Source organism: Rhinopithecus bieti, unplaced genomic scaffold (assembly GCF_001698545.2).
Source record: "Rhinopithecus bieti isolate Rb0 unplaced genomic scaffold, ASM169854v2 scaffold_32096, whole genome shotgun sequence".
NCBI lineage: Eukaryota > Metazoa > Chordata > Mammalia > Primates > Cercopithecidae > Rhinopithecus > Rhinopithecus bieti.
The window spans coordinates 926,659-939,697 of record NW_016813886.1 but is presented as its reverse complement, the minus strand read 5'-3'; positions in this window follow the sequence as shown (position 1 = coordinate 939,697).

Here is a 13,039-nt window from a genome sequence, read left to right as displayed (position 1 = left end):
AAGATGGACCCCCACGAGTGTGTCCTGCCGTCACTGTCTCTACGGAGTCTGGCTCACACTAAGTGAGCCATAAGGGCTTGTTCAAGATCATCTGTCCCACTAATTTCAGACTCAAGGCAGAGTCTGGAATCATCTGTCCCCCACAGTGCACTCAGAGCCCTGTCTGGACTAGGGCACACACACATGCATGCTCATATGAACACACATATGCATATGCACACACACATGCAAGGCTGCAAGGCGCATGCACACACACAGGCACGTGCACACACATGCACGCTCACATGCACATGTGCACACATGCACACATGCACATGCACGTTCACATGCACAGGCACACATGCACAGGCACTCATGCACCTAGAGCCTTCTATCTCTGCACTTTGAGTTCCCCCTCCCCTTGCCCATCCTTGCCCATCCTTCAAGGCCTCAGTCAAAACCATCTTTTACAAATCGTCTCTGGTTGACTTTCCTTTTTTTTTCCCCTCTTAGAAGAAGCGATGCTGTCCTAAGTCATCGAGCATTCACTGGGCGCTTGGTGTGTGCCAGGCGGCAACGTGGGTCTTGGGCATGTTCCAGTCCTCATGTCCTCAGGGCTCCTCGGTGAGTCGAGGATGAGGAGGACATGGAGGCAGAGGAGGACACAGAGGCACAGGAGGCCATGGGGCAGGTCTGGGTCTACTCAGGCTCCAGAGCTCAGCCCTCCCTGCCGAGTCAGGGTGAGCAGGACAGACGCCTGCTCCTGGAACTCGGAGGGCGAGATGGACACACAGGCAGGGAGGCTCCAGGCTCAGGGTCTGTGGAACAGAGAAAGGAAGCTTCCAGGACAGCAAATAATTCCTGGAGTGCCCGGGCAAGAGGGGAACCTGGGTGGAGGAAAGCGTGAACAGGGCAGAGGCTGGAGGTGGATGTGGCCCCCGAGCACGTCGGAGGTGACTGAGCTGCTCCGTGACTTTGGGTGTCTTCGTTCATCCCTGCATTTGCACATTTGTTAAACAAACCTACTGAGACACTTGTTTTCTTTCCATGGTCCGTACATTAGGAATACAGAGTTAGCTTCCTGGGGAAATTCTAAAGAAGTATTCTTAGAAAAGAAACCAGGAGGCATCGTTGTGGGATGTTGGTCCAGGGTCTTGGGTGCGTCCTTTGGTCTTTTGTGGGTCAGGTTAGCAGGAATTGTGCCCTGAGGTGTTGGGACTACAAAGTGCAGGTTCCCTCCTGCCCGCACTGATGCCTTCGGGGGATGGCCTGTCTGCTCTTCTAAGAAGAACATTTAATTCAGCCTCGGTTGACCTAAGCTACCTGTGCTTACTCCAGCCAGGCTCTGTGTTTTGTGCTTTGACTCTCAAAACAACCCTGTTATTATCCCTGTCCCACAGACGAGGATGCTGAGCCCTTGAGAGGCTCGGTAGGTGCCTGACGGTCTTCCAGCCAGGAGGTGGCAGAGCCGGGGCCGGCCTGGCCTGAGGACTCCGAAGCTCCCATGGACACAGCTCCTTCGTGCCAGCTCTGTGTCGGGAGTTTTCTGTGGTCCTCACAGCCATCTTCCTGGTCGGCTGAGGTACAGACAGGGTGGAACTAGGATGGCTGAGCTGGAATCAGAACTCATTCCTGAGAAGAGCACCCGGTGCTGGCCAGGCTCCCGGTGTGGAGGGCGGTCTCAGATCCTGCTGTCCCTGTGGCCGTGGGGCTTTTCTAGGCACCTTCCTGACTGCTAACACCAGGAGGGCCTATGATGGGGACCGCTGCCCCATGACGTGTGCCAGGTTTCTGCACGTGACCACTGGGAAGGCTGGCTCTGGGCTGGGTGGACCCGCACTGCCCACTGGCCCCTGCACCCAGATGGTGCAGCCCACACCCCTCTGATGCCCACCCACGCTCAGCCCTGGGACTTCCCTCCTTCCGCCGTGTCTGACCCTGGTTGCCCTGGTTCTGCCACCGGCTCATAGCAGCCCTTCCGGAAGCCACGTCCTCCAGGGAGATTTGATTATGTCCTGGTGGTGCGACCTCGCTAATGCAATCAGGAAGTTTTCTCAAGACTTCAGCTGCTTTGTTGGCGGCCAGGCCTGGCTCTCAGCAGCTCTGCAGGCTGGAAGGGCCCAAGAGACCCTCCACCCACCCGTTGTCTCTGGCAGCAGGGAGGGCTCCGGGGCACAGTCCGTTGCTGCTCTGCTCTCCTCCCTTCTTGGGGTAAGCTCCTCTGCTCTGATTTTATTTGGAATCATCGAGAGCCTGTATCTGTCCAGAAAAAGCAGTTAGCAATGAGGAATCAGCACTGCGGAGAATACTCCAGAAAGCAGCCATATTCCATCAAGATTAGGCCCTTAATTGAAAATTTTAAGAAGAGAGGAAATTAGGGGAGAATCCAGATATTCTCTCCATTATGTTAATCGGCTGTAATCAGAGCCTGAGAGCTGTGCTCACTCCCGGGGTTTCTCCCAGGATTACCAGAGCTGTCACAGTCACCTTCACCGACCTGCACTGGAGTCAGTGGGAGGGGCTGGCGGGGTCAGGGGGTGCTCTGGCAGGTGGATCCAGAGGGCTGGGCTGGATCCAGGGGGCTGAGTTCAGAGGGGACTCTGCTTAGCAAGTGTGAAACACCGGACAGGGCCTTCCAGGCAGAGGGAAGATTGAGAACTGCAGCCGAGCGAGTGCGTCTGGGGGCCTGAGTTTAGTTGAGGGTCTAAGTTTTCCCAGCAGGGTAAGGTTGAGGGTGAGGATGCTGCAGGCCAGTTTTCTATGGCCTCAGAGTGAGGACAAGAAGGGGGAGATGGGCCACAGGGATGAGGGTGCCTGCTCCCTGCAGCAGGGTGCACACCACAGCCATGCAGAGGCACCGGTGGCAGGTCTTGGGAAGAAGCCCTTCCCATGTGTGTCCTAGGGGCTGGGCACGGTCTGATGGGCAGGCTTTGCTCACAGTTGCAGAAGCCCATCCTTGTGGGGTCCTGCTGAGCTGGCTGCTGTGGGGCTGGGAAGGACTGACCTGACCTCACTGCTCACTTCACCTTATGGACAGTGTCCTGCAGGTTTCTGTGTGCAGAGCAGACAGAAAGGAGATGCCCAGTGACGTCAGCTGTCCGCCGCAGAGCTTCCGGAGCCTGGGCTCCAGACTGAGGGTCCTTGGACAGAGGACATCTCCCTGGCTTCAGCAGAATCACCCGCAAACCCATCCTGTACCCACCCTCCCATCACAGAGAGCAGCTGCTGGAGAACGCGGCGTGAGACTTTGGAGACCTCGAGGAGCAGGAGACACCGGAGACAATGGCCAGGATGGTCACAGTGGCACGGCTGTGCCATTACTGATTTCTGCCCACCTGCCCTCTAAGTCTCACTTGCTGCTACTCTCAATTTCCTACTTAATGCTTCGGAGAGCACCAGTCCTGAGATGAGAGGTGGGATGTTCACTCTCTGGGAGCTGAGATGGAGGAACCCAGGCAGTTAGAAAAAAGTGCCACAACCACGTGCCGGGCCTGCTACTTGCCAGGAGCTTCATGAGTCATCCAATTTCTAAAACAACTGTGCTGTATATGCTCCACCGTGCCTGGGCGATTCGGGGAAAGGGGGCTGTAGGAGGCTCAGTGACCTGCCCTGGATGACACGGATGGCGTAGATGCCCCGTCCGCGCGCGGGGCTGTGCTAGGAGAGGACAGGATCATTCCTGGAAGCTGGTCCTGCGTCCACTGCTCATGATGGCGGCTGCTTGGGCTGACACCCCGCTCCCTCTCCCTCCTGCTGGTGTGTCTGTGGGTACGTTCAGGCACGTGGCAGCAAGGCCTCCTGTGTCCCAGAGGCAACCAGGACCCACAAGCGAGCAGCAGGCGCCCCCCTCCCTCATGCTAGTGCTCATCACGGGACGAAACCCAAGGTGTTATCGGAGCCAGGGGCTGTGGCCATGAGACAGTCACCCACTCCAGCTGATATCCACATTCGGAATAGTTCAGAGTGGCCTGCCTTGATGACATCATGAAGTTCTCCATGGAAATGTGTCACAAAACCAGAACTTAAGGGCATTTGGATGAGGTTGAGGTGAGATCAGGTCACAGAAGAATGTCCCCAAGTTAGGGGGGAAACAGCTGGAGACTCCAGGATGTCATCAGGACCTTTTTCTAAGGAAACACATGATAAGCTCTTTCCCAAGAAATAGGCGTGACTTTTTGTCCTGCTTGAGGAGGGTTGTCATAGACCTTTCCCCCTTTTTTACCTTGGCTTCCAGGAAGCTCAGTGCCAAGTTTTATGCTCCACTCTAGACCTACTTTCCTTCGACTGGTCCTCGGGTGCAGCCCTTAGTCTCTCCCTTCTTTATCACATGAGCCTGCTTGGTTTCTCTACATTTTGTCCACTGGTGCTGACGGCTGGACACCCTTTCCTGAAGGAGATAGGGCATAGAGTGGATGATGGCAGGCTGTGACAGGGCCCTCTGCCAAGGATGTGGGCTATGAGGTGTGGGCTGGGTAGGAAGATGAGGACCCTGCACCTCAAGGGGCAACCAGGAGCACATTCGGGGAGCACATGCCTGCAGTGTTATCACAGCCACTGCTCATGACATGCATAGGACATGGCGAAGCCTCCTGCATATGGGGGAAGCATTCCTTACTCGCCACTGCTGTCATGCTCTTTGGCCATCTTGACGTATCGCTTGGGCAACATCAGACGTGTCTGTCTGTTCAAGGGCTTTGCCCCTAACCTTGTGCCAAAAAGCGGCTTGACAGTTTGTCCTGTCTCGAGGTTTCCTCCATACCTCTTGCTGGGGCTCACATAGACTGTTCTGATTTTTACTGATGAAGACAGTGCCATGGTGAGCCTAGCAGTACACACAGCTTTTCTTTTTCCCAATCATTTCCATGGGTGAACCCCTGAGTGTGGAATGACCATTCCAGCCGATTGTGAATGCAGTGAACTGTGGGCCATGGGCTCCCAGGACACTGCCCCGACTTGGCTCCTGCACCCGGACTCGTTGCTGTTGGCTTTGCCATGGTAACACTAGTTTGGTATAAAACTGCACCGTCTCTTTCCGTCTGAGTTTCCTTGACTGCCGTGGTGGCTGAGCAGTTCGCCCTACTTTGGGTTTTGGTATTGGTTTCGCTGCTCTTTGTATTTCACCCATGAATGATGTATTCATACCCATCACGATTCTATCAATCCAGAACTTAAATTCATTAAAACGCGAGGAAATTTTTAATATATAATAATGTTAGCAATTGGTCTGTCATATTTGATACAAGCATCTTTCTGGCCTGTTTCCATCTCTTTTTGTTTCTTTTTCATCCACTCATAAGTTCAGACTGTTTTCTAGTCAGTCACCGCCCTGGTTCCACTAAGGAGGGAATGTCCCTTGAGTCCCTGGCTGGCCTCCCTGGGAGAGTGCCACACCCTCACCCCGAGTCCAGCCCAGGAGCTGCCCTGGATGTGCGTGTTCCCCGGGACAGGTCTTGGGCACTGGAGGATCCGCGCCTGGACACTGGCATTTTGCTTCATTCCCACTGAGGGCCTCTCCCCAGCAGGCTTGGTAGCTGGGAGTGGTCAGACACCTGGAGAAGGGCTGGGAGCACTTCACCAGTCTCCCAGGTCAGAGGGGCCACAGTGGGGAGTTCCCAGCTCAGCCCCCGGGGGTGGCCACCCCTGAATCCTCACTGAGGACATCCAGGCTGCCCCAGATCCTGCCCATACCTGAGACCTCGGTTCCCACTTCTCCCTGCAGGCAGGCAGAGCAGGCGGCCAGATGTGTGGGTTAAACCCTGATGGCAATGGGAAAGGTCTTCGTGACACAGCTTCCCAGCACCCCGGCAGAGACAAGAGGCCAGGGCTGCTAACCCGGCAGAGGACTGGGCTCACCCAGTCCCCTCCCCGTGCCTCTGGGGTCTCCAGACCACCTCACAGGGTACCCAGATCAGTGTGGGCTCAGCCCCCTGCCCACTGCACCCTCCCTCGGGGTGCCTTCCTCGCCTGTCACCATGCTCCTGATTCTGCAGCTGTCCCCTCCTCCTCCAGCCTTCCCTGACTGGCTGCTGTAGTCAGTCTCCAGGGCTTTGCACAGCACTTCCTGGTGGTGTATCCTAGAGGACTTCCCAGTAGAGGTGTCTGGCAGGCACAAGCTTGCTGTGTGCCTGCCTGCAGAAATGCACGGTAGGCATGCATTTGTAGTGCGGTTCCTTATGGGTCCTTCTAGCATTCCCTCCCCACTTCAGAGGCGAGTGTGGAGATTTGGGGTTCTCTGGGTCAGGCAGGAGTCCAGGAGGTGCTGCGCTCATGGCCACTTCATGATGGGCTTGGGCACAGTTCGGAAGGCAGCCAGCTCTGCATCCCCTGTCTCCAGCCTCCTTGTGTATGAGTCACCATCAGGAAGTCACCCGCATTTGTTTTAATTTAACGGGACTTGGCTTATCCCCGGAGCTCTGCCACCAGCTCATCCTTCCTTCCACTGTGGAGAGGAAGGGGGCGGGGTGCAGAGTGCTTGCAAGAAAGCACTTTCCCCTCATCATCTCAAAAAAAATTTCTTAGCAGAAGCAATGAGAGAAATTTACTGGCCTGTCAGAAGAGCCACTGCTCATCAGAGAAAGGAAAAGCAGAGGTCATCAATTCATGGGCAGTATCTCAGGAAGGGATTAAATCATTTAGAGACATGTCCTTAAGAAATCATTGAAGGCTCACGCTGCTGTTTTCTTTCCTGGCCTTCCCATCCCTGCTCAGCTGTTCAGATGCTGCACCGGCACCATTTTTGTTGGAAATCTGGGCAGACCTCGTGTGTGTGTGTGTGTGTGTGTGTGTGATACACACGTGTGCCTACAAATTGTTATCTGTGTGATATGGTCACATAAACACACACAACTGTTGTCTAGCCATGATGGTTTCAGTTTTCTTATATTTGTGTTCTGTTGTGAGCTGCTACAAATTCATTCAGATAAGTAAGGGCAGAAATAAATATAACCCACCAGCTACAGGATGCTGGAAAGCTGGTTAGAGTCCTTGGGGGTTGGGGCGTGGGCAGTGGGGGTGGTCTCTGTCACCGCAGTGCCATGCAGCTCCTGGCACAGTGGCGCCCTCGTTCCTGTCATCAGACAGTGGGAAAGCCATAAGGCACCTGGGACTGGCGCATCCCTTGAGTCACTGCACAGTGGTGGGGAGCTTTAGCTCGGATGCCAGCTGGGCCTGGGTTTAGGTCCCAGCTCCCCACTAGTGACCTGTGTGGCCAGCTCTCCTCAACCTTCAGGGCCATGTGAGCCTGAAACATGTGCTGCTGCATCTGGCATTTAGATTGATGTATGAGGGTCCTTTTGGTCATTCATGTGCCTGCTGTTCAGGTGCCTGTCTCGGCAGGACAGCCCACAAGCCCCAGCATGACAGCAGGCATGGGGCACAAGGTGGGCATAACTAAGATGTTATGCTGGTTAATTCATGTGTCAACCTGATGGGGCCCTGGGGTGCCCAGGTCAGATATGATTCTGGGTGTCTGTGAGGACATTTCTGGGTGAGATTAGTGTCGGAATCAGCCGCCTGAGTAAAGCCGACCCCTTGCCTGTGAGTGGGGAGCATCCACTCTGCTCACAGCCAGGAGAGAACAGAAAGGCCAAGGAAGTAGGACGCTTTCCTGCCTGCCCTTTGAGCTGGGGCATGGGTCTTCTCCTGCCCCTGGACTGGGGTTCACACCATGGGCTCCCCTGGTTCTCAGGCCCCTGGACTCAGACTAAAGCCAAACAATGGCTCCCCAAGCTCTGGCCTGCAGACAGCAGATCCTGGGACTTCTTGGCCTCCACAGTTCTGTGAACTAGTTCCCATGATAAATCTGTGCCATGAACCTGAGCGTCTCCTACAGGTTCTGTTCCTCTGGAAGACCCTGACACACACATGGAGGTGGTGGATACAGCCCAGCCAGTTGTGAAAAACAAACAAGACAGACAGATAAGAGGTTTCTGTTGGAATTAAATAGAAGACTTTCCAAGCACTAATGTCCTCCTTTGGCTCATCCTAGAAACTGGCTGAGCACCCCCTGCAGCAGCCCTGTGTCCAAGGATCACTGGTGGATCCGCTTCCCTGCCCAGCTCAGTCCGAGGGCAGTGCTTGCGTTCTTCAGGGATGAATAGAGATGCTCAGAGGCCAACTGCAGAGCTATGTCTGGGGGCTGGATGGCGCTCCCCTGCCTGGGACACTCAGTTGCATAAGGTGCTCCCCTGCATACAGTACTCACCCGCATGGGGTGCTCAGCTGCATAGGATGCTTGGCTGCATACAGCTCTCAGCTGCTTAGGGTGCTCCCCTGCATAGGGTGCCCCCCAGCACGGGAACCTCGGTGGGTCCAGAGCCATGTGGCTGCCACCCTCTCCCTGTGAAAGGGACCCAGTGAGGAGAGCTCAGCAAGACCACAGAACAGAAGGGGATTGGAGAGGTGCCAGGCTCCACCAGGAAGCCTCAGTGCACAGGGCAACCATGGCTGGGCTATTAGACTCATCTTCAGTCTTGCTGCCTTCTTACGGGAGACACGGAGGCAGAGAACATGCAAGGCAGGGTGAGCAGGCCCCAAGCTTTTCTCAGGGCCTAGGGCCCTGAGCATGGCCCTCTTGCCTGCCCACACTGGAGTGCCCTCCTGTCTCTTCTCCACATGATATTAGCCTCCCTCACTATCTTCTGGTCCCCCAGCAGTGTCACCTGAGACCTGCCTGGAGCTGTGTCAGGAGTGTCAACCGCACTGAGAGCTTGGTGAGCGATTCATAGCCTTGCCCAGTGGGAGTCTGAACATCCCCTGTGGCCACCTGAGTGGATGTCAAGTGGGGCTGCCCCGCCCCCAGCCCAGGCTTGACCCTGGGATCCTGGGCAGGTTCCTGGGGGGCAGGTTCTGCCTCCCCTCCCTGGGGCTGTGTCTCTGTCACTGCTCAGGAGTGAAAGTGTCTGGACATGCCCCTTGGGCTTCTGGGGTGTTGGCGGGTGGTCCAATGGCAGGGACAGAGGGGCAGTGTCCTTGGGATGGCCAGAGGCATCCTTCTATGGATGAAGTCAGTGAGGTCGGTGGCTGATGGCTGGAAGGCTGACTGCGGGCCTGCTGGGGACCTGCTTACTCACTGCAGAGGAACAGGAGCCCCCGATGCAGCCCCATCCTCAGCCCAGCCAGGGTTGGGAGGGAGAGGACATGGCCCCTTGGATGCACACCCTTTTCCTGCCCCAGGGAGAGGGGAGGCCACTGCATCATGGCGCACCCTCCTGGGGTCTGGGTGAATGAGTGCTTACCGCTTTCTGGAGAGGCAGGTGAACCTTCTGCTTTCTGCATTGGTTACCCAGCCCCACACCACGCCCAGGGACTCAGGGCGGGTCCTGAAGATTTTGGGCTTCTCTTCTGTCCTTCTCACTCCCCCAGAGAGACTGGGGGTTACGTGTAGCCATAGCCAGCCCCCCTTTCGTGATAATCAGATGGGTTGTGAGTGGAGACCACTGGGGCTGCAGGCACTCATGAGATGAGGATGCAGAGATAAAGCCCATGGTCCCTTCTCTGCAGGGGTCAGAGCCCACAGTTGTGCAGAGATGGGATAAAGCCAGGGGAGCACACGAGCCCCCAGCCCACCTGGGAGGGCCCCGAGTGAGCCCTGGGATAGGATGGGCAGCCTGGAGGGGAAGAGGCTGAAGGGGCCATAGACCAGCCTGGGCATAGAGCAGGCTGCAGGTGACCAGCTCGTCCCTCTGCCCAGAATCTACCTGGGAAAGTGCCCATCCCAGCCCAGATGGGATGGCTATTCCCCTGGTGGGAGGCAGGGTGTGGGAGTAAGGTGAGATGCTCAGATGGCAACAAGCCACCTGGAGCTTAGACTTGGACCTAGGGGGTGTGGACCAAGGAAAAGTTGGGGGCTTCAGGTCTGGGCTGTGTCTGGAAGGACGATGGGCAGGGGAGACGGGGTCCATCAGGGGCTTCTGTGATGCAGGCACAGAGTTGGAGCCGGGCTTCCAGGGAGTACACACCCTGAAAGGTGTGGAGGGGGCAGGATCAGGGACTCGGGGCTGGATGGTGTTGGGGTGAGGCAAGGCCTGGCCCAGGTCCTGGCTCTGTGTCTGGGTAGGTGGCTATAGGTGGGGAACTGCTCCTCATAGGAAGCTGACCATCTCTGTGCCGGGCCGGGCGAGAGGAGGTGTCCAGAGCAGGGCAGGGCTGAAGTACAGGGGGCCCAGACTGGAGGCTCCACGATTGGAGGGCCCCCAGTGAGGTGGTCATCGAAAGCGAAGTCTCCCTCAGTGCTCAGGGCTAGAAGGGCCAGGTCCAGGGCTGCTGGAGGAGGGCCCAAGAAGTGGGTCAGGGCACAGATGCCAAGAAGGGAAAGAGGGCACAGGGCAGGTGCCATCAGGGCCGAGAAGGGACAAGGAGCGCCAGCGTCCTTCAGATTTGCCAGTCAGCATCCCATGAGGAGACAAGCATGAGCCAACAAGATGGGGGCATGGCCAGTGGTTCTCCAAGGCTTCCTCAGGGCACGTGGTGGGCTGTGTGGGGTGTCACGTGAGAAACGGCACTGAGATTAGTAGGTGTGAGAAAGCTGAATTCCTCACAACCACTCCCCTCAGGGCCCACCATGGGCTCCTGCAAGGGCAGGGAATGCAGGGTGCTGCCGCCCCGATGGGAGGAGCAGCCACAGTGGAGAGACAGGGAGGCCAGAGCTGAGTGGAGAGGAGTGCGGGACTGGGGAGGCTTTTATCCCCTGACCTTTTCTGAAGAGAGAAGAGACAGAAGCAGAGTCACAAGTTTTGGAGATGGGCAGGGAAGGAAATGGATGAAAGGAACTGGGGGAGAGGGTCCTGGAGTGTACAGAGGAGTGAGCCCCTGGCCCCACCGCCTTCCTGGGGGTACGAGTGGGAGTGTCTGGGCATGCATGTGCGTGTGGGTGTGCAAGGGTGAGTGTGCAAGGCTGGGTACATGTGTGTGTGGTAGGGAGCACAGATGGGGACTGGACGAGGCGAGGGTGACAGCCCTTTGGTCAGGGCCGCCTGCTGCCCACAGAAGTGCAGGGCAGTGAAGGCGCCTAGGAGCAGGTGGTTGGGTTGACTCAGGTTGGAGGCCCCGCTGGGGGTCGGCAGAAGAATGAGGGGTGGTGAGGGGCGCTCCAGGCATGGTGGTGAGGTAGAGAGAAGAGAGGCCTTTGCATTTTGCGTGTTCTGTTGGTGGAGGAAATGGTGAGCCATCAAGGGTTGCTGGCAGCCTCCCCCTAAAACAGCCCAGGAAATGCTGGAGGAGAAAGACTCAAAGCAAATACAGCCCCACAGGGATGCCTGGGGCACAGACGGGGTCGGGTTCAGGTTGCCGAGGACGCCATGACACAGGTGGAGGACAGCTGGAAGCCTCCACATGGTGTTGGCCCCCTCCTGCTCCCTGGGCTGAGCCAGCCCAAGGGGCACACAACCTCTGAGCTGGCATGGCTGTTCTGCCCCTGGGTACAGCAGGTATCAGAGCAGGCAGTTCAGACCCAACACAAAATCCAAACATGTCTGCAGAAGCAGCTCCCAGCTGCGCCCAACTCCTAAAGGACACACCTGTGCCATAGAAGACAGACAGAGCAGGATTTAGAACAAGTGACCAAAGTCCTCAGAGGACTTCGTCGTAAGGGAGCATACAATGAACATGAGCTCAAAAGAAGTGGCTATCATGACAAACCAGTTGGAGATGTTGGGTGTAAAAAATATAATTTATAGATAGACTAAAATTCATAAATATAATGTATGAAACTGTAATATAATTCTAAATAAGTATAATTGTTGAAAGGGACTGGAAGATTTCACCAAGGGACTCTCCAGAAAGCATCAGGAGGGTATAAGGAGGTGGGAGGCAGGTTGAGAGGTGAGGAAGGTGGAACAAGACAGCCCCTGCCCATCTCCAAGGAGTCCTGAGAAGAAAGGAAGAATACAGGGCAGGAGAATATATTTGAAGAAGGGCTGGCAGAGAATTTCCCAGAACTAAACACAGACACAAGACTTTAGATGGAAGTGTTCAGAGTGGCAGGCACACACACCAGAAAAATTAGAATCATAGAGGGAAAAACAGCTACAGAGAAACAAGAGTGAGTCTGACCTCAGAGTTCTCAAGGCCCCACAGAAGGCAGGAGACCAAGTCACCAGGTCAGTGGGGAGCATGGACGGGAGGTGTGAAGTGGGCATAGCTAAATAACAAGAAGGATCAAATTGGAATTTCAGCCCAATATACTATTAGTGTGCACCACTAATGCCCACATAAATGATGCTTTGTATTTTTCTTATCTACAAATAGATGGAAATACAGCTGACCCTTAAACAATGTGGGAGGTAGGGGCACTGAACCCCCTCACAGTTGAAAATTTGCATATAACTTTTGAACTCCTCAAAATGTAACTACTAATAGCCTACTGTTCACCAAAACCTTACCAATAACACATACAGTCAATGAACACATGTTTTGTAGGTTATATGTGTTATATTCTGTATTATTTTTTATTTTATTTTATTTTTATCTTTTTGTTTACTCACACTACACAGATGTATCACATGCTGTATTCTTCTATGAAGTAGGCCAGAGAAAATAATAAGCAAGAGAATGTATTTACTCATTAAGTGGAAGTGGAGCATCGCAAAGGTCTTCATCCTTGTCTTAAGCAGGCTGAGAAGGAGGAGGAAGAGAAGGAGTTGGTCTTGCTTTCTCAGGGGTGTCAGAGGCAGAAGAAAATCTGTGTGTAAGTGGATGTGTGTGGTTCAAACCCATGTTGTTCAAGGGTCAACTGTAAGTAAGTGGCACGTGGCCTGGAGAGGTACCACATAAATGGGGAGGCTGCCGATGTTAAGTGTGTGAGGACGGAGATGGGGACACGGGAGAAGGGGTTAGACCAGCACAACAGTATCAGGGGCTGAAGTGGGTCCCTCACAGACAGATGAAAAGGAGGGGGAAGAGAGGCACCCTGCCAACTGGGGACCACATAGCTTTGTGCATCTGAAAGCCATTTAAAACAGGGAAATTTTATCACCTCTAGATTTGTAGGGAGGGAAAGGGAATAAGGAAACACAATCCACTGGGGACCAAGAAAAAGTGGTGGAAAGAAAATAAGATGGTA